At 37.7% G+C, this 27,998-nt stretch overlaps 1 long non-coding RNA gene across 2 annotated transcripts; it reads left to right on the plus strand.

Moving 5' to 3' along the window:
* The first annotated feature begins 57 nt into the window (after positions 1-57).
* On the plus strand, positions 58-13,418 carry LOC311443054. Of its 2 annotated transcripts, none has more exons than XR_014697050.1 (4): positions 58-447; positions 1,449-1,551; positions 9,428-9,496; positions 12,590-13,418. It is a non-coding gene; the product is annotated as an uncharacterized lncRNA (long non-coding RNA). The 2 variants fall into 2 exon arrangements; XR_014697051.1 differs by having other exon boundaries at positions 58-285.
* The last annotated feature ends 14,580 nt before the right edge of the window (positions 13,419-27,998 follow it).

Genomic DNA, 27,998 nt, shown 5'->3' on the forward strand with positions numbered 1-27,998 from the left:
CCCGCGCATGCACCGCCTCGGAGCAAGCGCACTGAGGGACTGCACCAGGGCGGGACTTCGCCGTCCCTCCCGCTCCCGCCTCGCTCTTGCCCCCCTCAGGGCTGTCAGGGCACTGTGAGGCGAGCCCCTGTCTCACAGACCCCTCTCAGCCTTTCACACCCTCCGTGCCCAGCCGAAATGGGGCTGGCCTTGTCGTGGCCAGCCACCTTGTTCTCCTCACTGCTGGACGTGCCGGCGATCCCTCGCCTCCCTCAGGTCGTCTCCTCAGCGCCACCCGCTCGTCAGGTGGGCGCTTCCCAAGTGCATTCTCAAAAGTTGGGCTCCCTTTTTCCAGTAGTTCCCCTGGCTCAAGGCAGTGCTGTCAGTTGGGGTTGAGTCAACCCTCAGTGCTAAGTAAGAGAAGCAAGTGGGGAGCCACAGAATTGCTTTGAGAAGCTGCTGGTACAGGTGAATAGGAGGCAGAAATTTTTTCAGGAATGGATAAATCTGTTGTAATGCATTATTCTGACAAATATTCAGTCAGTGTTTGAGAAAAAACAATTTTATAACTGTTTGGCCCATGGTCTTTTCAAATCGTGCCATGAATTGTGCAATAGTTCTATAAAAACCTTTCAGATCTGCCAGCATTGTAGGATGCAATATAAAGCCATGATCTGTGAGATTTGGAAAGTGTACAGTTTTACTCCTGGAAGTAGCTTCGCTATGAGTGCAGTTACACATGTACTTAATACACACAAGCTCTGTTTGAGACCTCATATGTACGAGGATTGGCATCTCAAACACACGGCACTGGTCAGACTGGTATGTTCATAGACAGACGGGGAGGGGTTTATGGCATGCCTACAAGCTGTCCAGCATGCACTTTGAAGGTCTCATGAGAAAAACGTGAGGAGATCTCTTTGGTGGTGTCCTGTTTCATCACATTCCTTCATGAACCAAGGGCTGTATACAAAACAGTAAGCAATATGAACATAAACGGGTAATGTGAACATCACCAGTTCAGCTAATTTTAACTATGCATAGGAACTCAATGTAATGGAGTCCAAAAATCATCAATTCAGCTCTTTGAAAGCGTGTTCTTTTTTTGACCAAACTGTAGTACCAAGACCTTATTTATATACTTTTACAGAAAACATTGCTGAATGACTATTCTGGTTTGGAATGCGTCACTTTGAGTACTCATGCTCCTGAAACTTTTACAGGCCCCAAAATCAGCAGTGACAAGGTGGCAAGAAGGTGTTCCACCAAGAATCTAGTTAAATTGTAAAAGGAAGGAAGGAAGGAAGAAAGGAGGGAAGGAGGGAGGGAGGAAGTGAGGGAAGGAAGGAAGGAAGGAATAAAGACAACAAACAAACAAACAAACAAAACAAACCAATGTTTTAAACAATTTTCTTAATATTCACTAGATGGCAGCTGATCTTCAAGAATGGTTGTATTTCTCCTTGCAGATCTGATAATTTCAAGGGAGTAGTCATCGGTTCTTGGAGAAATTGATTGTAGTCCAGCATTGTCTTCACTCTGTTTCAAATATCAAACTGAAATACCAGCACAGTGAGTGTTGAGATCATTTTCAGCTTCATTACAGTTTCTGCTTTTTTGTATTGGTTTTATTGCTGTTTATTTCTGGGAAAGAATGTTCTTTTATTGTTTACTTTTATATTTAGTGGACCAGGTGTATTTCTTTTTAAGGACAACTTAAAATACTTTAATGATATTCTAAAGAGATGGAATAATATTTTTCTTTTGGATATACCTGTTGATTTTTGGTAGAATAAAATGTTGTTCCTCATTCCCAATTTATTATAGCTCACAAAATAAAATAGCTGTGTCTTGCTACAATAATTACCTGCATACAAAGTAGATAAGGTATTAAGCTGAATATATATTTGGTAAGTTTGATTATATCTTGTATGTATCATAATAGTTAACAAATTAACAGTGTCTTTAATGTAGTTTTTCTTAATGATAAATGGATTTTGAAATGTATGCTAATTGTCTATAAATCAAATAAAGATAGCTCAGAGTGGGTAGATGGCATGTATATACTTTAGAGCAGGATTTTAATGTCTAGTGGAGGTTTTCTGGCGAAAAATAAATGCTGCATTGCAATTATCACAGAATCACAGAACTGTAGAGATTGAAAGGTACCTCGAAAGATCATCCAACCTCCCTGCCAAAGTAGGTTCCTTACAGCAGGCTGCCCAGGTAGGCATCCAGACAGAATATGTCCAGAGAAGGAGACTCCACAACCTCCCTAGGCAGCGCGTTCTAATGCTCCGTCACCCTCACCGTGAAGAAGTTCTTTCGCATGTCAGAGTGGAACTTCCTTTGCTCTAACTTGCAGCGGTTGCCCTTTGTCCCATCCCCACCAACCACTGAGAAGAGGTTGGCTACATGCTTCTGTCCCCCACCCCTCAGATATTTATATACACTGAGCAGATCCCCTTTCAGTCTTCTCTTCTCCAGGCTGAACAGACCCAGGTCTCTCAGCCTTTCTTCATAGGGAAGATGCTCCAGGCCCCGTATCTTCTTTGTGGCCCTCGGCTGGACTCTTTTCCAGGAGATCCCTGTCTTTTTTGTACCGGGGAGCCCAGGACTGGACACAGTACTCCAGGTGAGGCCTGACCAGGGCAGAGTAGAGGGGGAGGATCATCTCCCTTGACCTACTGGCCACGCTCCTTTTAATGCACACTAGGATCCCTTTAGCCCTCTTGGCCACCAGCACACACTGCTGGCTCATGGTCAACCTGTCGTCCACCAGGACCCCCACGTCCTTCTCCTCAGAGCTCCTCTCCAGCAGGTCGTCCCCCAGCCTGTACTGATAAATTATGCTAGATATTGTGCATTTAAAGCACCAGTTTCAGTTTTAACAAAACTTCATAGATAAATTTTAAAGATGTGCTTAAAGGAGAAAAATGAGCTCTTGTATGTCTGCATGTTTTTATGGGAGGGCCACCCTCAATTTGTTTACTTAACTTTCCAGTGAGCATCCAGCCTTGTATCTTTATAAGGAAAAAGTTCTCATTGCATCTAGTAGGAATTTTGGATGTGCAAGGCATGAGACGTTAGGCCCTGCATTTCTCAAAGAAAGTGTGGAAAATCTCTGACTGCTGCCAAACTGTTATTGTGATGTTACTGCACCTTAGGTAACATTCACATTGCACCGCTGAGGGAAGTTAGAGCCCTCAGTATCAGAAAAGAATATGTGCCTGCACCTGAATTAATTCAGAGGAGATTCTGGTGTCTTTACTTAAGTTGGCAAGGAAATGATTTTATGCTATTCAATATAGGAATGAGAGCAGACTGTGGAGAAAGACATAAGAACCATACAAGACTGAGGGACTTTGCAATAAAATGGCAGATAAAATTTAGTATACATTGATGTGAAGAGGGAAAAGCCATCCTAGAGTCCCCTTTATAGAAGTGGGATAGAAGGCAATAAGAATGATCAAAGGTACGGAATGGCTTCTGTGCAAGGAATGACTAGAAGTAGTCTGTAACTGCTCAACATAAAACTTTGAGATGACTATGGAAGAGATCTGCAAAATTGTGGCTTGGATAGCAAATGCCAGCTTTAAGGGTCTCTTCCAATGCCAGAATAACTGATGGCACTTAAACCTATGTTCAAAACAAACAAAAAGAGGTCATCCATCATATGGTGGGTAGTAGATCTGTAGAACTTCACTGAAGGATGCTGTGGATGGAAAACTGTCAGTACAAGGGGAGACTGAACAATTATTTAGAAAAGACTGATGCTCGCAATAGTTCTCAGGTTTGAGAAGGTCTGTGTGAGAAGAGAGCTTAGAGGATTGCTGAAGAGCCATGCTCACACTGGTATAAGAAACTTCTGCAAGCTGAAATGGTTGGAAATTGGGAGTCTATGAAAAAGAAAGTGTCATGCACACTTATACTGACTGTCCATTTCTGACCATTGTTCACATTTTTTTTTCTGTTTAAAGGCGCATTCTTAAAGTATCATGTTTATTCCTTAAATTCTGCAGAGAATTCTGCAAAAGTAATTTGATTCAGACATGCAAAATTGCAGGTGCATGCTTTGTACCAACATTTTTCCTCTTAGAAAATCCCATATAGTCATCCCTAGTACTTGTCTGATTCCTTTGCCCCTCAGTTCAACATGCTAACCTGAGAGAAAACTTCTCCATAATTTTGTGATGTGTGCGTGTGTAGTGCGATGAATCGGTTCGTTACAGAACAGGGTCAGTGCAAGGGAGCAAAGCTGCTCTCTTGTTCTAAAAGTCCCAGGAAGTTTTTTTGGAAATCAGTACTTTCCATGGAATATTTTCACTTCAGTAAATAAATTTTGGCAGTAATGTCTCACCAGGTATATAGATGGTTTATGTAGAAGAAGCTTTTTGATCTAGGGTTTTCTTTTGGACACTAGTCTAATTGGCAAAAGTATGTTAGGCACAATGTTAATAGTTACCATTACTACATTTCCATTGCATGCTTCCAAAAGGCAGCCAGTCCAATACCATTTATATTTTCTTTTTGTACTGCTTGTCAGAGAGACAGAATTGGGACAGCAAGGTGTCTGTCTAATTCTCATTGAATGGAATGCAGTATATTTGCGTCCAGAATTAAAGCAAGAAAACAATACTCTGAGCATTTCTTGTGATTAGCAATGGTTATTACTAATTCTTCCCATTAGAAAATAATTTTTGGAAATGCACTGGAACTTATGTGATTTATATAACATATAGTGTCCTTTCAAAGCATATTAATATTGCAATAGCAATCCTGTAATGTTTCATTCACAGAATCACAGAATCATCTGGGTTGGAAGAGACCTCCAAGATCATCTAGTCCAACCTCTGAGCTAACACTAACCAGTCCTCCACTAAACCATATCACTAAGCTCTACACCTAAACATCCTTTAAAGACCTCCAGGGATGGTGACTCAACCACTTCCCTGGGCAGCCTGTTCCAATGCCTAACAACCTTTTCAATTAAGTTCTTCCTAATATCCAACCTCAACCTCCCTTGGTGCAACTTTGGCCCATTCCCCCTCGTCCTATCACCATGGCTCATGGGAGAACAGACCAACCCCCACCTTGCTACAGCCTCCTTTAAGGTACCTGTAGAGTACGATAAGGTCACCCCTGAGCCTCCTCTTCTCCAGGCTGAACAATCCCAGCTCCCTCAGCTGCTCCTCATAAGACTTGTTCTCCAGACCCCTCACCAGCTTCATCACCCTTCTCTGGACTTGCTTGAGCACCTCCATGTCCTTCTTGTAGTGAAGGGCCCAAAGCTCAACACAGTACTCGAGGTGTGGCCTCACCAGAGCTGAGTACAGGGGGACGATCACCTCCCTAGCCCTGCTGGTCACACTGTTCCTGATACAAGCCAGGATGCTGTTGGCCTTCTTGGCCACCTGAGCACACTGCTGGCTCATATTCAGCCGACTATCCACCATCACTCCCAGGTCCTTCTCTGCCTGGCAGCTCTCCAACCATTCCTCTCCCAGCCTGTAGCTCTGCTTGGGGTTATTGCACCCCAGGTGCAGGACCTAGCACTTGGCCTTGTTGAACCTCATACAGTTGGCCTCAGCCCATCGGTCCAGCCTATCCAGATCCTCCTGCAGAGCTTTCCTACCCTCAAGCAGATCGACACACGCACCTAACTTGGTGTCATCTGCAAACTTACTGAGGGTGCACTTGATCCCCTCATCCAGATCATCGATGAAGATATTAAAGAGGACCGGCCCCAGCACCGAGCCTTGGGGGACTCCACTAGTGACTGGCCTCCAACTGGATTTGACTCCATTCACCACAACTCTTTGGGCCTGGCTATCCAGCCAGTTTTTAACCAAACAAAGCGTATGCCAGTCCAAGCCAAGAGCAGCCAGTTTCTTGAGGAGAATGTTGTAGGTAACCGTGTCAAAAGCCTTGCTGAAGTCAAGGTAGACCACATCCACAGCCTTTCCCTCATCTACTAAGTGCGTCACTTTGTCATAGAAGGAGATCAGGTTCATCAAGCAGGACCTGCCTTTCATAAACCCATGCTGACTGGGCCTGATTGCCTGGTTGCCCTGCAAGTGCCGCGTGATGACACTCAAGATAATCTGCTCCATGAGTTTCCCTGGCACTGAGGTCAAACTAGCAGGACTATAGTTTCCTGGATCTGTCTTCCAGCCCTTCTTGTAGATGGGCGTCACGTTTGCTAGCTGAAGGCAAGGGATGTAATCAGAATTTGCATATTGATCATCATTTGGAATACTGAGGGAACTGGCAGAGGAGCTGGCCAAGCCACTGTCCATCATTTATCAACAGTCCTGGCTATCGGGGGAGGTCCCAATCGACTGGCGGCTAGCAAACGTGACGCCCATCTACAAGAAGGGCCGGAGGGCAGACCCGGGAAACTACAGGCCTGTCAGTTTGACCTCAGTGCCAGGAAAGCTCATGGAGCAGATCCTCCTGAGAGTCATCATGCAGCACTTGCAGGGGAAGCAGGCGATCAGGCCCAGTCAGCATGGCTTTATGAAAGGCAGGTCATGCCTGACGAACCTGATCTCCTTCTATGACAGAGTGACGCGCTGGGTGGATGAGGGAAAGGCTGTGGATGTGGTCTACCTTGACTTCAGCAAGGCTTTTGACACCGTCTCCCACAGCATTCTCCTCAAGAAACTGGCTGCTCTTGGCTTGGACTGGCACACGCTTCGTTGGGTTAGAAACTGGCTGGATAGCCGGGCCCAAAGAGTCGTGGTGAATGGAGTCAAGTCCAGTTGGAGGCCAGTCACTAGTGGAGTCCCCCAGGGCTCGGTGCTGGGGCCGGTCCTCTTTAATATCTTCATCGATGATCTGGATGAGGGCATCGAGTGCACCCTCAGTAAGTTCGCAGATGACACCAAGTTAGGTGCGTGTGTCGATCTGCTTGAGGGTAGGAAAGCTCTGCAGGAGGATCTGGATAGGCTGCACCGATGGGCTGAGGTCAACTGCATGAAGTTTAACAAGGCCAAGTGCCGGGTCCTGCACCTGGGGCGCAATAACCCCAAGCAGAGCTACAGGCTGGGAGAGGAATGGTTGGAAAGCTGCCAGGCAGAGAAGGACCTGGGAGTGATGGTGGATAGTCGGCTGAATGTGAGCCAGCAGTGTGCTCAGGTGGCCAAGAAGGCCAACGGCATCCTGGCTTGTATCAGGAACAGCGTGACCAGCAGGGCTAGGGAGGTGATCGTCCCCCTGTACTCAGCTCTGGTGAGGCCGCACCTCGAGGACTGTGTTCAGTTTTGGGCCCCTCGCTACAAGAAGGACATCGAGGTGCTTGAGCGGGTCCAGAGAAGGGCGACAAAGCTGGTGAGGGGCCTGGAGAACAAGTCCTACGAGGAGCAGCTGAGGGAGCTGGGCTTGTTCAGCCTGGAGAAGAGGAGGCTCAGGGGTGACCTTATCGCTCTTTTTAGGTACCTCAAGGGAGGCTGTAGCAAGGTGGGGGTTGGCCTGTTCTCCCACGTGCCTGGTGACAGGACGAGGGGGAATGGGCTTAAGTTGAGCCAGGGGAGTTTTAGGTTAGATGTTAGGAAGAACTTCTTCACTGAAAGGGTTGTGAGGCATTGGAACAGGCTGCCCAGGGAAGTGGTGGAGTCACCATCCCTGGAAGTCTTCAAAAGACGCTTAGATGTAGAGCTTAGGGATATGGTTTAGTGGAGGGCTGTTAGCGTTAGGTTGGAGGTTGGACTCGATGACCTTGAGGTCTCTTCCAACCTAGAAATTCTGTGAAATGCTGGATGGGACTATTCCTCATGAATTAGTCATTCTCTTGTCAAAACAGTTTGTACTTAGGGCCACTTCAAGTTCTGGTACTTTAACATAGAGCTTGCTTGTGTGTAATGATGTTCTTTACTTTTTGAATTTGACTATATGTGAAGCTCTACAAAACTGTTTCCACTCCTCTATAAAATTATCAAATTTGTAATTTCAGCAACGTTAAAATATGAGTTTAATGGTCTTAAAAGGATAGTTACAATGACATAATGTCTAAATGTCATAGGACAGTTTGAGTTCTAGTTCACGATTTCTGAAGGGCTTTTAAGAATATTACATCTGAAATTCTGAAGCAGAAGAATGGTGCTATATTCCATTAGTCAATTTTCAGTGGGCTTTGTTTTTCATTAATGCATGTTTTCAGGTTTGCTTCTGTGAAAACTAGCTTGATGCAATAATGCTTTGCAGAGAAGAAATTTTTAGCTAAGTTCTTTCATGAGTGATATGTATGCAACTTGAACAGATATTGTCTTCCATTTAAATTACTGGATGGTAATCAGTTAATTTTATTGCTGATATGTATTTACAGTAAAATGCATAAGCTGTTTTCTTTTATAAAACAGTAGGCTGGATAAAAATGTTCATGTAGTTTGTTTGGTTTAATGATCATTGTAGCACATGAACGTACTTCTAGAAAAAAATATTTACTCTGTCCTTGCTTGGAAATTCAATTATAAATTACTTCCCTTATTACTGTTTTGATGGCTCACAAAGAAGCATATCAAAATATCTGTTAGAACGGTTCTAAACTGCACACGATTTAATAAAATTCGTGCATATTCTTTCACTGATTTTCCTTGTAGAAGGAGGACAAGAATTCTCGGAGAGGTAATACTAGGATTTAGTTTTAATAATGTTTATTTTCTCTATTCAGTATACTTAATTATGAGTATGTTGATTAAAGATAGCTATATTAATTCACACCTCTTATATAGCCTAATATTGAGAGGGTTGAAAATGAGGATTTTTTAAGGTGGTATTACTGCCATGTATCCTTATGGAAATGAGGCAACAGTTGCTCACAACAGGAAGAGAATTAATCATGTGGTTTAGACAAAAGTAGAAAAAAAAAGGGGGGGGGGGGAAACAACAACAACAACAACAACAAAACAAACAAGCAGCCTAATTGTGGGAGGTGTACAAGCACCTTAACTTCCCAAGACAACTGAGGTCTTGGCATTACCTAAGAAATGCCAATTATGTTGGAAAATTTGACTTCAACTTATTACCAGTAATTTGATACAGATATACCACACACAATGTTAAATCTTGAATTCTGTTAAACTATTGTGTTCTGTACTGAGAACAATGTATTTAGCATTTCTGCTATACCAATTGTCTTTCATGCATCAAAGACGCTACAGTATTAATAGAAGTCATCTGTGTTCCTCAAAAGGAAGAAATGGCAGTCAAAGTAGAAAGGGACCAAGGCAGAAAAGAAAGGTCAGGAACCTTGGAATAGGTTCTGTGAGGGCAGTATAGTGTAGGAAAGACAGTCTGAAGGGAAATCCAGTAGTCCTTTGAACAGAAACCTGCAATTTTTCTGTCCTTATGGTGATAGATGTTTATTTCTTATGGGAGTGTGAATGATTCTACAGCTATTAACTGAGTATGAGACATCAGAATAGTCATGCATATTCTCCATGTTTAGGCACATCTCATGCTTCAGCTGAAGAAAAGCTTCTGAAAATCCTTGGAGAGACAATCAAGCCAGCTGCTGGTAGGAGTAATTGTCTTTTGGTAGTATAATAGTTTTTTCTTCTGTCTTTGGGAGGAGTCTTATGCCTTTAGCATTCCTCTTCCCTAAAACAAAGATCTTGGAACACAGTCATGTACAAATATCAACATTTTTTCCCTTGTCATCATCCCTTAAAATTAGATTAATTATTCTGGACTTGTATGAATTGTCACTTCTGTGTCTGCATTTTTGCCTTTCTGTTTTCAAGCTGCTATTTTCACTTATTGCTGTTTTATAATTTTTAATGCTTCTGGAATGAATCACCTTTTCTACTTCCCACCCCAGTGTTTGATTACTGATCTGACTGATGTGAGATAATTATGATTTACAGAGGAAGTGGGAATGATTACAACACCATCAGAAGAGTTCCATATCTCAGAAAATGTTGCAGTGCAAAATATTTCAGAGAAATAAATACTCTTTTAAAACATACTGACTTTCAAATGCCTGGTGGTTAAGTAATGCAATCCAAGTACTCTAATGAACAGTAATGAAAGAAGATCATAGCAAGAATTTTCAGTGATTTTTCAAGAGTTTTCCTTAGCTTCTGTTATGCTGGTCTATAGAATTTGAGATTTTTTCTTTGAACAAGTCAAGGTTGAAGGTTCACAAATTCAATGACAAAGCCGTATTTCTAGATTTCCAGGTGTGAAGTTCAGTGGACTGGGCGTGAATGGAAAGTGGTTCTGTTACTTCTCACACTGCTCCATCTCCATATTTATTTCCATTTGTACTTTTAGGACTTGCATCATGCTGTGCAGGCAATCAGATATGTAATGAAATTCTCCTTGATGAGGTGTTTGCTTTTTCACTTTTCTTTTAAAGTCAAATACCAAATAGCATTATTTTGAATCTGTCACTTGTCTTTGTTACTGAAATTGGTGTAATCTGTGCTGGTTATGTTTCCTTAGTGTTTCATATGAATATTGTTGCTGTTCCATCATAAAGTTTACTTACTATAGAAGCTCAGATATTGCAGATACTGAAATAACCACACTTCATTTAATTATTGTGAGTTAATGAATGGGTTTATTTTCACCGTGATTTCAAGTTATTCAGTCTGGCACGTACAAATCTATTACTGTCCAAACACCAGAAAGGATTTTAAGTTTAAGATAACAAACTACATAAAATGTTACTAGCTATATGCTACCCAGAGCAGCATATTCTTTCTGTGGTTTTGTTTTGATCCAAAACAAGAGATCACTTGAAAAATTCAGCTTCAGATGCTCAAAACTGGGATTTGAGCACTCTTATGAAGCCATAACATCACTTTCTTGCCTAATAGAATTCCTTCTACTGAAAAAAAAAAAAACAACAGAAAACAAAAACCACGAAACACTACCCAAACCAAAAACAATCTCAATAGTTAATTTTGCATGGTTTTTATTGTTTTAAAAATTCATTTGTATGGGTTCCAAGGGGCTGAATCTCTGGCTGGGATATTATCTACAAAACAAGCTATTAAACTGAAAATTGAAAATCATGGTTTACAACTTTCGTATTGTTTAATGTAGCACTCTAGGGATGTTCAAACAGTTATCTCTTTGAATTGTTGGTGTTTCCAAAAACACTTTATGAAATGTTATGTTGCTGTTTTTTTTTTGGTTTGTTTGTTTTTGCATTGTTGGAACAGGGCATTACAGAAAAATGATGAAGCACTTAAGATGAGTCATGTCTATACACGCACTTCTAAAAATTGGTTTGTCAGTGTCTTAATGGAAATTGGACATGTTCGGTTTCTCAGGCTGTATACTACATTTATGAATGTTGCACTGGTCTGATGAAAGCATCTGTTGCTTGCTGCAATCTGCTGTTCCTCCTTTATAATCTTTAGGGATGTGACAACAGACTTTTTCAAACATAATTACATCTAGCTTCAATTAGTATGAATTGAATTTACACTATTACTTGCAAGGACCTTGTTATTTAAATCCTTTAATGGCAGTCATCTTATGTGTTCAAGAGCTGCATCCTGTCACAGCAGATCTGAATTTCACTTCAAATGTCCTTGTATATGATAGCTAACAAAATATGAATATATTCCTCCCTAGAATACAACTGTTTAAAAACTGTAGTTGTTTATTATATAAAGGTGTAACCATAGAAGTAGAACTATTAAAATTGTTGATAGACTCATATAAATGTCCCACTCTGTTCTCTTGAACAAGACAGATTCTGTAGGTCAGGAAACTCTTGGCAAAGTGTTTACCCTTCAAAATAAGAAGAAATTTTATAGCATTTAAATTTATCTCAAAGGAAACTTTTTCCCCAGGAAATTCTACGGAATCAGAACTTGTAAGATACATGTAAATAACTTGTAAATTATATTTAGCTTTCATCTGAACCACAGTTTATAGAGTCCAGAGTTGTAATCCAGTGGAGCAAGACGTGTTGCTGAGTATACTTAATAAAGGCATTTTTAACGAAAATGTCTAAAGCATATCCTTAAAGCATGTTAATTTATGTATGTATATTATGACTAGGGAACTATACTCATGAGACATAAGTACTGGTACTCTCCCATAGCTCCAAAAGACTGAAAGGGATAATTGAATAGACTTGAAAATTAATTGTTTTGGTTTGAATGAACTAAGTAGATCTGGTTATTGAAACAACACTCAGAAAACTAAAAGTTGTTTCAGCAAAGATTGGAAAAATAAAATGAAAGATCTCAGAAACACTTTTGCCTAAGACATGCAGTATATATTTTACCCAGTTAGTTTTTTCACTTTTTAAGCTTTTTGTTAGTCTTTCAAAGCTGTTAGAGGTTGTGCTAGGGTTTTTATTTTCCCTTCTTAAGAAAACAAGGGATCAGACCGTCTTCTTTACCCCTTTCTGTATACCCCTTTCAAGATTAAAATCACTCCATTGAACTCCAAAGCTGAATGATTCAGCCATAGTTGCTTCCTGCAAGTTTAAGATATGGGGCTGAGTACTAGCTTGTTCTGAACCAGCAATCGACCTTTAGCAAACTCAGCAAGAGGTCGAGATGTAAGGTCAAAATCCATAGCAGTTTATTTGCTCCATTACTTATAGACTTTTTTTTTTTTTTTTTTTTTTTTTTTTTTACAGTAGAAGCAGCTGCTCAGTTGGTGATCATTTCTCCTAGAGAATTCATCAGAAGAATGTCACAGACTTCAGCGAGGGTTGGCCAGAGCCCTGGCAGCCAACCTAGGAACAATGCCTACATTGCACAGAACAGAATGTAGCCATTCATATTTGCATGAAGCTTGTGGAGTCCTACTGTGGAAGTGCCTGTGAAAATGACTATGCATTTAGTTCTCAAATTAATATCGGCCGATCAAATTAAGTTTCAGACTGAGTGCATTTTTAACCATTTGCCCTGCTAAAGGCTCTGTTCTAGACTTTGAGGTTTGAAGTCTATCTAGAATACTTGCAGTTTGTCCGTGTCACTAGTCAAGGTTCTGTTTTTCAGCTCCTATGGGTGTGTTGTCCTCTGTCTGCTGGTTAGAATTTGTGGTCCAAAATGATACTGCCTTTGTATTTACAAAGGGGAAGGAAGTATTCTCACAAGAGCTGAAAACAGTGATTAAAATATTTTCTTGTTCTTTTAAGGAGGAGCTGAGGACCTGTTCTGTTAATCATGTGATATCTACAAGAATGATGGTGACAAGGTGAGAGGGAGTAAATAGCGGTCGTGTACAGACACCTTGTGAGAACACCTACCCAGAGTAGCTGTCTGTTCTTACTACATCCCACGTTCAGGAAAGAGTAGATACATAGTGTCCCAGCTTCAGATTTCTCTGAATCTCTAAATGTTTGACTGAAAAATATACCTCTGCTAAATAAAAATACACATTTCAGAGTAATTTAGACACTTTTGCCTCTTTTTACTATGTTACATTATCTGAGACTAATTAAAAACATGTCTTTACTAGTGTAATCTTTAAAAATGAACTTACAATGGAGATAAGGCAGTATTGAAAAATGCCAATAGTTCTGAAAGTAAATGTTTCCTCAGTGGGACTGTTCTGTTTAGAAATCACATTACACTTCACCCATGTTGTGTCTTTCATCAGCTATTTAGATAAAATGTTCTTCCATCAGATCATTTCTCTTCATCCTTGTTAAGGAAACCTTTCTTCTGTCATATGCTTTCTCCAGACTTTTCTTGTTGGGTCAGTGCCTATGCACCTTTGGTCAAAATGTTTGTGCGCCTCTGTTTTCTTTTGGCCTTAATGGTCAGTATTAAGAATATACATGGATGATATTTAGTAAGTAGACTATGTGCAGACCTTTCATGTTATTAAAGCATGCTTTGATCTGCATTGATTGTGTAATAATGCCCAGTAGGGAGGTTGAGAGGGTGCTGCTGAAAAGTGTACAGTAATAGGGACAGGCATGGTGAAAGTGATCATTGTCACTATCTCCTGCTGCACTGGAGAAAATGCCAGAGGGATGATGTTTGTTTGGGAACTCCCATCGCTTCTCTTGCTAGCTGGCCCCAGGGGAGACTTCTTTGTGCCTCCCCTGCCTCTGTCCCTTGTAATGCATGGCATCAGTTTAGGGACTGCAAATAAAACCTTATGCATGTAAACCCATCACAACATCCTTTGTGCAGCAGACATGGAATAGAAAAATGTTTTAAGGCCTAAGGAGTTTTACAAAGGAAAGTAATCCATGAGAAAATATTTGACAAAGAATATCGTAATGATTTATCAGCTCAGATCCAGACACATTGTTCAAGCCTTTTGAACCAAGAATACATAGGGTCCAGAGTGTTACCCTTGGGGGCGCATGTGGGTGCCTCACCAGGAGAGCTTAATGATTTGTCTAGAGCTTCTGTGTCTCATTTCCTTTTCATAGCAATAGCTTGGCTGGTGTTTTTCTGCATTATTACAGGCATGTTTTTGCAAGAATTGGAAAAGAACAAATCTGAGATTAACTTCGTTATTATTTTCTCTAATGTGCACTGTGAAAGGATTTGTGAATAACTTTTTTTTTTTTCTTTCTGTTTTATGGCTTTGTTAAAGATTTGAAAAGACAATTTATTGGAAAAAAATTAATTTACAGTAGCGAGGATGATGTGTAGTAGAATAATAAGATAATGAAATGTACATTCTACAAGGAAATAGAAGTTTAATTTTCAGGTCTTTCTTTCTTTTTTTCCAAATTAGAACTTACAGCTTTTGTAGTTAAGCTAAAATTATCTTGTGTTGCATTGTCCTATCAGTTAGAAATTTATAGCGAGTTTAAATGTTCCAGAAAGTGCTTTTGTTGTATATGCAAGTGAGCGTGTTTGGTTGGTTGCTGCACTTTGCAATCATTTCAACATGTCTTTTCTCTGCACCTGCCTTGCAGTGACATCTGCTGGGAAAAGCAGGAAGCCTTTATTATAATTGTAGTAGCTTAGAATAAAAGTTAACCTCAAATACAGCGTACAACTATTCTTTTTCCAAACATGTATATCTCTCTATGCTCAAATCTAGTGCTACCAGTAAGATGTAGGTAATATAGGATTCAATTTTTCATTTTTTTTTTTTTAACTATTAAATCATTATAATTGTTACGCTCTTAGCTACAGCTGTATATATTGCTAATGTATTAGGGAATAATTACAAAATACTCATAATACCAAGCTTGTAACGTAAATATCTGAAGTCGTACTGATGTATATTCCAAATAAATACCTATTTTTTTTTCTATGTGATATATAAATCCAGTTCCTGGTACATGGTGGTATTTTTACTGTGTAAACACTGAAAAGACTTAAGAAATAGGGAAATTGTAGAGGAGAAACCACATGTTCTTTCAGAATTTCAGAGGTGGTAGAAAGAGTCTGGTGGTTAGATGAGAAACCTCAAAGTCCATGCCTAGCTCCTTTAATATATTAACATTGGTTGAAAAACTGAACAAATCATGATGATCTGAGACACACCTAGAACAGATAAAGTGACATTTAAAAATCACTATCTTATAAAGCAGTTCACTGCTAGATCCTTTCTAAAATATAGTTTGTTCTGAAATTGTTTTTTTTTTTTTTTTTTTTTTTTCATTTTTGTTTATGCATGATTATCGGTTACTTTGCCACTTCTTTGTTTTGTGTTATTTGTGTTGCATTTAATTCTATCTCACTTACATGGGTCTTTACTTGCTACTGTTTATTTTATGCTCTATATTTCTCTAAGTTTTTTATTTTATTTCCTTTTGCCTTGATTTCTATTTTTCTGCCTTACTATATCAGTATTTTTTACTTAGAAATGAGTATTTTTTTTCTGCACGGAGGAAAACTCTTAAAATACTAAGAAAACTTGATTCCAATTCTGCAGTTTCTCTTCTGTTTCACCCTTGATTTGGAGTTCATTTTTCTTCATTTGCTTATCTTTGTGGGTGTTTTTAGTTTTCCTCTTTTAGTCTCTTATTTGGAGCTCACAGAAAGCAGAAAAGTAGATGATAGTTTCTCAATCTTCTGTTTTTTTTTTTTTTTTTTTTTTTTTTTTTTTTTTATCATTATATGCCTATTGTATATGAAAATGTCATGAAATTTCATGGAGATCTACTGATTTTATATAATGGAACTTTGTGATGCATTTTAAAATTGGAATCATGCTTCTTTATCATTGATTCCAGAAATACCCTCCTTATCTTGCTTCACTACTTCTATGTGTTTAGCCCTAGTATTAGTGATTATTGTTGTAGTCAAAGATGCCGCAGATGTCTCAGTACTTTTAATAATGCAGTTTTAGAAAGCTTTTGGTCATCTGAATGTGTATTACTGGAGGTGTTTCCAACTTATTGGTAAAACTTTCAACTTTGTGCTGTGCAGTTAGCATCTCTACAATTATGCTTGATATCGTATGCTTGAGATGTAGCTTGATAGTATACATATATATATTTAAATACTGCTTTTGTTTATCTAGTCAGCAAAGACTTTTCCTGCTGAGTCTTCTAACATAAGTCAAATTAAGAAAAGAGATGATATCCTAATTTTGCAGTCTAATACTTGGACATAAATACCGTATATCCAGTACAGTGTAGAGTATTCAGTACCATATCCAACAGTTGTTTTTTTTTAAGTATTCCATAAACAGTTCTCACATTGGAGTAGCAATACATTTATCTCTAAAGAAGTTAAAACATAGATTTTAATACCAAAACTTGCATATGCTACATTTAACAAAGTATTAAGTCTTTTGTAAACTTGTCTCATCTTCATAGGCCTTCAGACTGCTAATTGAAGTTATCATGGTTCAATCTTTTATGCTTCATTAGTGACTTTTAACCTATATTAAACACTGTCATATAAAATATAACAAAATACAAAAAGAACACAAAACCCCAAACATAGAAAAAACAGGAGGAAATTGTATGTGCATATGATGAGAGAGTGAAATAGGATTTTTTGCACAGACTTCTTACTTGAACATTAGGAAACTTTTGTAAAACCAACATATAAATATGTATGTCCGTTAAACTCAGTACCAAGGTTCTTTGTATCCTTAAAAGTACTCTGTAATGTTGTATACTCTTTTATTTTTATACTGGTGAATTACACACAAGTATTGATGAAATATTTACCAACACAATTAATTATGTAAAGTTGGGAGTTATGCCTTGCTTCCAATATTAGCCTAATTAATTTCACAGATTATTCTTGAATAGAAATCGAAAGGATCTCTGGATCATTTTAATATCTAGTGTTTCAGTGTGGACTAGCAACTAGCACAGTGTTCTTAAATAAAGTATAGCTGTTTCTGACAGCCCAGCTGCTGAGTGACACAAGAGTTAAATAGTTAAAAATAGTTACCAGTGATTAATTTTAAATATACTAGAATATGATATGGATATAGTTAAGAATTGTGGTATTCCAATAAGTAGATATGGACTGTTTTTTCCATGATTATAGTAACTAAAATATGAAATTAAGCTCTAGATTAGATGTCTTTAAAGGTTATGAAATTGATGGCAGGGAAATTACAAGGTGGAGAAAGAAGAGAGAAGGCATTTTACTGTGAGGAATTAGACATCAGCTGCTTAGTTATGGTTAAAAATGAGAGAAAAAAAAAGTCAGCATGATCATCAGCTCATAGATTCATGAGGTATGATGTCAGGAAGAAGTATAAGAATGTAAAGGTTTGGGTTTAAATCCCCAACAGATCCTTAAAGTACACAAGAAATTATTTGAACAACAATGAAAATAAGCATTTGGAACAGTAAACTATTCAGTGAAAGAAATGCCCTGTTTGGTAGTGAGGTACTGTGCAGAGATAGAGACAGGACAAGCTGAGTGGTCCCTGCCCTCAAGTAACCCAATGAAATAAAAGTGGTGTTGCAAATATTTAAAAAGAGGAAGTTTTACAAAAGAGCAAATGTTTTCAATAGTGTTAAGAAGTAACATTGTGAAAATGCTTTGAACATGACTATTCACAAGCTTGGGTTCTTAAATCTTTTTCCTTCTTTAGAGATAGAAAAATACATCAGTCAGCTGATGAGAGAGGTGGATTTTATTGAATATAAACCAAGAGACAGAACTATGTGTCTGGATTACTCAGTGGCTAAGGGCAGCTGTGTGATAGTGAGATGACTTAGCACCATTATCAGAGCTTCACTTGAACTATTTGAAAGTTGCACATGGCTCAGAACCACAGATGGGCCATGCCTGGGTTGTATGATCATAACAGAGCTTTCTAGGCTTTATACAAACAGGTAGCTCTCTTTGTTGTTCCAATTCTTCAAAGTGTTTGAGATATTTTTAAAAGTTGAGATTTCTTCTCCATTGTTTCCTCCTGAACTCCTCTGAAAGGTGTAACAATGTGCAGCAAAACACAGCAAGATATAAGAAAGTTGAGCACATGATGTGTGTCAGAAACTCAAGCTATTTTTAATCTTAAAATATGTAGAAATAGTTGGTTTGCTGTGGCGGCACAGAGCTCAGCAGAGCACACAAAATTAAAACCAGCACTAGTTCTCAGTTCTCCTCACATACAGTGTAGATGCTCGCAAATTCCATAAGCAACAAAATCTTGTTGTCTAACTTGCAACTTAGGAAATTGTATTGTTCACCATAGGTATTCAACTACCGTAGCTGCCTGAACAGAGCTCCGCTCTACCAGATTGTGTTGGCTCAGAGAACATGCAGATGCAACTTGACATGAAATAAGCTCCCACTCTTACAACTGCAATGGCTGTGGTATCAGAGTACTCTATAGTCATTAATGTATTTATCTCACATTTCATAGCTCACCAATAAGCTTAATGTGTGTAAGATGGTTATTTTAGTGCAGAATTAAATAATAAAGTACCTTTATAATGCAGGCTTCCCTTAAGACCTTTTAATGTATATGATGGGGAGCCATGAGTAAGTACAAGTAACAGCATTATTTTTCATGTAGGAGTCATGAAAAATCTTTAGCATTCATTGGGGTGCTGTTAAAGTGTTGCTGAACAACTACAAGTGACAAAAATCACAGAAAGTGTTCTTAGAAGCTTGCAGCTGTGGACCTAGATTCTGAAAGCAATAGTGAGTAGTCTTGGTGATCTCCTGACTGCTACTGTGAAGTTTCTGGTTCAAGGCTTTGCTTGAAGTCATCTAGTAAAATGTTATTCTAATAATTGAACAAATACTACTTCTAGAATTATGTAGAATACAAGTTATTTGAGACAATATATAAAATCTGTGGGGAGCTTGAGCCATTGGCATTCAAGGGAAACATTTAAATGAAAAAACAATAAATTAGAGGAAATCATGTTCTTTGTACTATTTACCTAAAGTAAGACATCTGATTTGAAAAGCTGGGTTGCTTTGCATTTCTTTAATGTGAAACAGTAATGTAAAAACATTGGCAGTAATAGATCGCTTTGGGGGTAAAAACTTGTTTTAGCAAATGGTTTCTCAAAAATAACTTTATTCTACATGTCCCAGCTTCAAATAAAGTAATAAAGAATGTAATGGTTCTTGAATGTTGGGCTGAGAACAATATATATATTTTTTAACATAAGTATTGACCATATGTGTTTCAGAAATGGAAAGAACTTAATGTAGCCAAAGAGTTCAAAACCAAGAATGCTGGGAAAGGTTCTTCAAACTTAGATGGAACAGTTAAGGAAAATAAGCTTATAGCTTGAATGGTACAGAATTTAGCCCTTTGATATGTAACCGGGCTGTTTGATCAATGGAAAACAATTTGTGCGAAATGTCTAGGTGCTTTGTAAGTAGTAGCTGTAAACTGTAGTTTAGAGAATACTTAAAATAGGTGTATCCTTCATTGGATTTGTGCAAGGTGTGTTCCAAATATTTGGTAAATTGGGATCTTAAGTCACAAAATTATGAACGCTGAAGAAAGTGTAGACAATTCATTTACAGAGGTAATTTAACATTTTTTGAGTTGGCAATTAGATGAAGGACTGCAAACAATTTATTAATCCTAGCTGGAAGTACATTGAATTGGTGGAAGCTGCAGCAGGAGGAATTTTGAGGCTCATGGCAGACTTGCATACTTTAAACAATAGCTTGGAGTTGTTTGCATGTTAATTGACATCAGTTATGTTTTTTAATGAACTGAAAAATGCTAAATAATTTCATAGAATACTTCTTGATGTCTGGGGTTACATTCAGATTGAATTCCTTTTACCTCAAAGGCCAGGGCTTTGTAGCATGTCAATTTCTTTAGCAAAAATGGTATATTCTCCTTCAATCTTATGCTGGCAGACACATTACCTTTGTCTGATGTTTTGGCTTTGCCATAAAATTAATAACTGGGTGAATAACAGAAAATCTGAAGAGTTCATTGGTGACAAGAATATAATATTACTGTTGATCACTGCAGTTTTTACTACAAAATTATTTTACTGAAATCTAATGATACTACTGTGTTTTCATAATGTTGAGTTATGAATTTGAAACACTGACTGGTATTTCCTGTTTTACTTTTTTTAAACAAGTTCGAAAAAAAAAAAAAAAAGTGCTGTGAACTACCTCTATATGAATAGATTTCAAGATATTTTAGTTTAACTGTTAGTTCTTCCCACATGACACAGTGCTAGGCTTGAACTATCTTCTAACTTAATTTGGATAAGCAAAATCATTTTCAGCATTTCTCCCTGACTCATTAAATAGCATATTAGATTTTCATATCTTTGTGTTTACATTTTAATTTACTCTATTGGCTAAAAAAAAGAGCTCTGGAAATTATTTGTTTTTAATGCATGTTCATTCAGACTATCTTTCTTACATACAGCCCTCTGTATGTAAGTTCTAAGAAGTATTAAAGCTGCCTGATACAGCTAATGTGGTCTGACTCTCAGTAGCAGTTTGGTCTGTTTTGGGAAACCTTACTTCATTTTAAGGTTTAGCCTGTTGCTGCTCACTTTCTACTCATCTTTGTGCCACACTCTGGTAATTTCTTCAGATAAGTAGGTCTGAAGTAGAAGAAATCAGCTAGAACCAGTCCCACACCTTGTTTCTGGTTTCTAAGAACCAAAAGAGGTTATTAGTGGATAATAATGGATATTGACTGATACTATATCAAAGTAACTTATGATTCTTCTGAATTAAAACTGCATGGAGTTTTACACACATAACTGGAATTGTCTATTGCAGCTAATTCATTTACTTATTTTTTAAATACTACTTTGAAAATCCTTGCACGAAATCTAAGCTAAAAGTCTGAAATCCATACAGAACACACACATCTTGTGATTAAACAAACAAACAAACAAACAATCATCTAGTTAACGTCTAGTTACTATTTTTTTTTTTTTTTTAACCAAGGTAGGTAGAAATGCAAGGAAGTTTTTCTAGAAATGTAACTTTTGCAGGATAAAACTTTGTTCCACTTACAAACAAGAGACTTGCTCCTAACCTGGCAATGAGAGTCTTATCTCTTCAGAAGTTATACTATGTAGAACTATGTAGAAGCTATTATCCCAAGTTATTTTTAGCTTTTTATTTATGGACCAATCCTAATCTTCATTATGGCATTTCATAACTAGAAAACTATGCAGTATAGGTACTTAAACTGAGGTATTTTAGTGTGGTCTAAAGAGGGAATGTCAGAAGTTGCTCAGCAAGCCTGTTGAACTAGGTGGTACCATCATTCCTTCATCAGCTGTCTTTCATTCTTAGTGATGTATGTGTATGTAATAATGAATGCTAGTGCTCACCTAAAGAGGTCTAGTAAATAACCAATGTGACAACTAACAACAATGTGTGTATAAGTACATTTTAAATTGAGGAGATGAAAACTAGGAGGATAAGGGCCTGAAGTACATGTATGTAGTGTTAGATTCATAGTCAGCAAAGTAATACAGATAATTTTACAAGTATAAAAATAAAACACGTCCCATTTTAAAGCGGTATTTAAACCTGTGCTTAAACATGAACTCCAAATTCTGTCTTGCTGTGTTTTAAGTGAAACAATGTACCTGAAGAGAATTCACAGAAGTCTCAAATGTGCATTAGTGAGTAGAATTTGAAAGTGCTTTTTAGATGACTCAACTGCTGAAGCAGACTAAAGTTTGGCCACTCAGTTACTTGATAGTATCTGTTGTACGGCCAAAGCAGATGGACTGTATGCTGTTCTGTAAGTTTTTCTGTCCTCTCTGATGTCTTGCCCTTAATCTTTCTCCACTTGTACACCAAATGGACCAAAGCATCAATCAATGCAGTTAGTCATAACTAGGTGAGATAAAAATTCCTCATTTTATCTTCAGCATTTCTCTCAAGTGATTTTTTGAAAATAAACAGATACCAACAGTTCTTATTCAAATCTTCTCTTTAAATGCCTTTGCATAGCACACAATATTAAAATCATGCTGCTATTAGTGACACATACATGTATAATTTGCACACAGAGCAGTAATGAAAAGCAGTCCAGTCACTTTTGAATTTTGTATGCTGTCACAATTATATACTTTGAATTATACAAGCAAAATTTGAATAAATAGGATTCTTACTGGGAAGGATATTATAGACAGCCTGCATGAATGTACTTTTCTTTCTTTCTCTGTGTTCCTACATCTCTTCTAATGGATTTGACAAAACTGGTAACATTTTTTGTTTTCTCATTAATAACAGTTTCTGTTATTAAAAAGTTTGAAAACTGAATAATACAGAGCTTAGTTTCACTGTCCTTACATAGTAAATGATGTGGCTAATTCTTAGTCTTCAAAGCAGTTCTATGTTTGAATATCTGTTTATATGCATATGTACTTCAGATGCATTTGCCCAGGCATTCAAGACAGAAAGATTTGTCCTTTGTAACTACATTCCACCTCTTTCAAAGCATGAATGTTACTATCATTTTATTTCTGCTGTCCAGTACAGACAGATTATTCCATTGTTCAAATTTGAAAAAAAGAAAAAAAATGCTTTTCCTTTTATATTTTAGATGTGCAAATTTGGTAATATTATGTATGTCTGAATGGTGTCATGCAGATGAGTTCTCATTTCCTCTTCTTGTTATGCCTGAGAATGTCGGAAGATAGAGTGATTCTCCTTGGCTGGGTTTTTTCCTGGTAGTTTATTTTTTCCAAACACAGGTGTATGATGTTAAGGTGCTGGTGGGTCTCAATCAGTCAATCAGTCTGTACTTGTAAGATAATCCTTTGATCCCTGGAATAAGGTACCTATCCCATTGTGAAGACAGTTACAATGTTGTATTTCTCTGCTTTTGTCTTAATTCTAATATTTAGCACAGTTGCTGTGTAAACAAGACTAGAACTTCGTAATTTCATTTTTTCAGGTCTTGTAAAAAGTAATGTCACTTCTGTTATTGTTCTAAAAACTTCAACTGTTGGAAAACTTCAGGAGAGTTGTTTTATAATGGAAGATGTTTATAATGGACCATGAGGGATGCTGCTAGTGGACTTAATATACAGCAAAGGTGATATAGTGTAGCGATATGAAACTTTTTGGAATTAAGTGACAGAGATGTTGCACAGACCAACTAGCTGTTACCATGAAGAAGGGAGGACCATCACTTCTTCCCTTACCATAGTTATCTGTGGTAGTTCACTTCAGCAGTTGAAAAGGTTACGTTGTATTTTCTGAAAAATGGTTCAATTTACGTTTGCTCCCAACTCTATTATTTTACCCCTTAGAACACAAAACCTCCTTTAATAGCTTGCATAATGGATTTCATGCTCAGTAGTTTTTGAGATGACTCTGTGGTCATTCATTTGAGGGACTTCCTCTCTGGTAAGTATGTGTTCTCAGTGAGATGAACACCATCAGTTTCTTTGGATTTCTACTTCTGAACTACACCCTGTCACTGTTGATGGGAAGGTGTTAAATAGCAGTGTCCATATCATCCATTTTAGGTGTGAGCAAGCTTTATCCTATCCGTGTACAATAATATTGGCAACAGACATCTGTTGGATATGACTATAAGTTTATAACCACACACAGGTTAATTTGTTTCTCTTCATCGTAATCTATTCTAGGACTTTTCTATAACCCAATGTTCTGAGACTGGGGCTCCCTTTCTGGTCTTTCTTTCTACTTCTGTGAGGAATGAGATGGATTACCAGACCTGTGGAAGCTGAACTGATGTTTGGCTGTTAAGATGACCAGAGATTCTTGCTGGAGCTCTTTCTTGTATTGTCCCCTCCTTCTGTATACTTGCAACGGGCTTGAACCTGTTTGTGCTTGGCAGAGTATTCTTGGTGCCTTCTTGTAAAGGTGTCTGTCTTTGATACATTGAAGTAGAACAAGAACAGAATAACTGATATCTTACCTTCTTGGTTCTCCAGTCTCTCAACAGGCATTTTATGTAATGCCAAGAAGATAGCAATGATGAGCTTATAAAAACTATTCTCAATTTTCACAAAGTTCAAAATGATGATCTTTGGCTTCACAAAAAGGGAATGGATTTATTCTTCCTGACTTTCAGGATTCCGGTTTCTAGGTCTTACTGCTTTTATATTGGGTACCTTAAATTTTAGATTTGCAATGGCACAGAAACATTTCCAGAGCTAAGTACTTTTCTTGGAGAACCAAGACACCTCTTGGGGTTTGTGAGTTGTAGCAGCAGTTTATTTGGCATTTGACTTCCCAGTAAACATGGGGGAACCGATCTGAGATGGTCCTTCTGCTGCAGGACTGTGTTTAGACAATCAGGCTCCCTAAATACCCTAGATGATGGTCTCATTCGGTTTCACTGAATAGTTATTGGATCAAAATCTATCATAAGACGATGAGATCCACCGTGATGAGAATTCACTGAAGTAACTACAGCTACATCAGCAACAGTACCAAAGAATGAGACTTTGCATCTGAGTGTAGCCTACTGGAGCTCCATGCAAATTTTTGTAGGGTATAATGATTGTAGAGATCCACAGAAATGGTTTTGCATTTGGAAAAGTGGCTCAGCATTTTGTGTTCACATGGGGGACTTCCATGCTACATGTACTTCAGATTTTGACTGTGTGTGGGGGAAGGTGTTATTTCTTGCATGGCCATCACAGGCTTACAACCACTTAAGACAGGAATGGAAGTTACTAGTTGCAGGAATCCTTCAAGATGTTGTACACATGTATGCTCCATTTTGTCCTTCAGAGTCTTTCTGAATCTTTCTTGGATCTTTGTTTCCAAATGTTGCTTTGGAGAGAGGCCTCAGGTAGTGCCTGGTTCACTTCACCCTGATGTGCTCAACATGGGCAAGAATTCACCTAAGTGACTGGGCACAGCACATCTCTGAGAACCCCTGCCTGGGGTAAGCAGTTCTCTTTTAATGGCTGAAGTCTTTCTGTTGATAAAATAAGTAAGTTTTGTATTCTTAGTTTGTGCTTTGTTTCTTCTTAATATGCACGTAAAACCTCTGGGAAATAGCTGCAAATACATAATTCAGTGTAAAAGTCATGTTTGTGGTTTTCTGGTGAACTTCATAACAGGCTAGAGAATTAAGTGAGAAATGTATTAACACGTTTGTTAGCATTTTTTGCATAATTTTTCACAATAAATATTATATACAATATAAGAACTGAGCCAGATCCTACAAAAAAAGAATATCATGCCAAAAGAATAGCTAGGAGAAAGAGCAAAAGTACTTATTATCAATTATGCATTCAGAATTTTGTACTGTAGCTTACCTGTGGAAGGCTAATAAGGTTCAGGTATGCATGTGTAGTTACCAGATGCTTATTTTGATTGAGCAGTTCTGCAATATTGGACATCACATGGTGATGCAGGTTGGCCATGTCTGGCATAGTGCAGGGCTAAGAGGATGATCTCTGAATTGCACAGCTGACTTTCTGCTGATTTCTTTTCCTTAGTATTCCTCACAGTGGACTATACAGTAATGTAATACCCGAGTCCTTTTCCTTACAAACGTCTTTCCCCACCCTCAAAACAGCCATCACAAACAAACTACTTCTGCAGATTATGGATTCCTTGAGTTCTTTCTGGTGTTCACAGTAGGTTCCTTTGGGTTTGCCTAAAATTCATAGTGAGTTTATACGGAGAATGAACATTTATTCATATTGGTTCCCCTGAATGTTTCAGGTGTTTAAGAAGCTTTGAATTAAACTACAAGCATTCTTGAAAAAATAAAAAATAATAAAAAAATCATTTAAATCCCCCCCCCCTTTTTTTTCTTGGCTTTCTCTGTTTAAGAACTCTGAAGTATAAAAAGGGTGATCACTACAATTTGTGAATACAAATATTTAAACTTGTATTTTTTTATTCTTGTTAAAATTAGATTATTTTATTTTTTACAACTCCAACCTAACTGAAAGTATTTGCTGTTCATCACATTATGTTTGGCTCTGAAAGCGTTTCTCTAAAAGATAAGTAGTACTGGCAGCTTTGAAAACATTTTTGTAATCATCTGTCGTAGCTCTTCTGACATGCTATTTTAGGGTTATTTTGTCTTAAAACAAATGTTCAAAATATGTGGCTAGAATTTTTGACTATGAAAGTATGCCCAAAAAAGGAAAACTGAAGTAATGTCCTTTTGCTGATCTTTCCCCAAAACCTTGTAAAATGCATATTAGAGAAATGAGGAAAGGTGAGAGGATTCAGTCTGGAATTGATTACTGAACTGGCAAAAACTGAATTGGGCTTTGAAATTTTATTTCACTGCTGTTTTGTATTTCTTTTATTTATTTATTTTTTATTTTTATTTTATTTTATTTATCACTCAAATGACCATTTGCAGACCTCTTAAGTGTTGCACTCTTTGGCACTTAGTATGAACAGTAGAGGTTTTCTTCTACTAATACCACATGCCAATATTTTCCTGATTTGTCCAGCTTCAAACTGAAAGATCCATTTTTTTTTCAGCCTTTTTGGCCTTTTCTATTTTTAAAAATATTTCTTTTCAGCAAAACACTAAATTCTTGCTTTTGTTTTACCAGGTCCTGAATGTCTGGAAACACTAGTCCTGCTTTGATTGTGGTTTATATAGCAAGGAGTTTGATTTGACAAAAGCTTTTTGCATAAATGAAGAGTTTATTGCTTTATTTTTTTCTCTACGACTGTAGAGAAAATGGTGTTTTGAGGAAAGACAGAATTATTGTGGGTATTTGCTTGAAACACAGAGTGAAATGCAGGGGGCAGATATGTTCACAGAAATGTTGATAGACAGACAGCTTTGTTGATCCTTTTGGGTTTTCTTTGATCCAAATTCTTAGCTTATGAGACACCAACATTTATTTTTCAGTTTCACATTAACTGTTATGTTTTCACTCATGGACTCCAGCTCCCCAACAGCTTTAGACTGCCTGGTCATGCAATAAGAGAAATGAAAAGAACAACTTTATCATGGACAGAGTATCACTAGTACTATCTCCTACTGCTTTTCCCGTTTCTTTTGGAATAAAGGACCTACTTCAATGGTTTGTAGGAGGCTGATGGGCCTCAGATATCTTTGGGGAATTAATAATAAACCACAGAAAATACATCCTGTTTTGAAAACTTAGGAGAAGACTGTTTTGTCTTACGGAACTGATGCTTTCTCCTGTAAATTTGGATCCTGTTCTCTTGATGTATTAAAGTAGGTTTGTTCAAAGCAATAGGAGGAACTATATACATACGTGTAATATAAATGAAAACAGACCCAAATAAATAAAATGCATGGAGCTTTTTTATTTCCTCACCAGAAGAGGAATAAAAAGCCATTCTCCATAATTTTCTGACTGTTTAAATACTGCAATACTATCATTTTGTAAGAGATCATGAAGTTGTGTTTTGCTTATTGCTACTTTATAGTAGAATCTCAGTTGTAACAGATTGTAGTGGCACTTGTGCAGAAAGATCACTGCTATAAACAGATAAAAGATTTCAGAATTGATCTGCATGAACATGAACATGAAGCTAGTTAAAAGCTATAAAACGATTGGAACTCATCAGGTTTCATACAGAACTCAAGTTTAATTTTTGAGTATATTCTCCAAGTACTCTCCAAGTACTGTAGACAGGGGAAATGCTAGCAGTTGTGATTCTATTCCTTTTAGAAACAGAGCAGGATTACAATTAAGAATCTTTGGGATATCGTTACTGACCCAGGATTATAACTGTAAA

Source organism: Aythya ferina (assembly GCF_964211825.1).
Source record: "Aythya ferina genome assembly, chromosome: 11".
Lineage (NCBI taxonomy): Eukaryota > Metazoa > Chordata > Aves > Anseriformes > Anatidae > Aythya > Aythya ferina.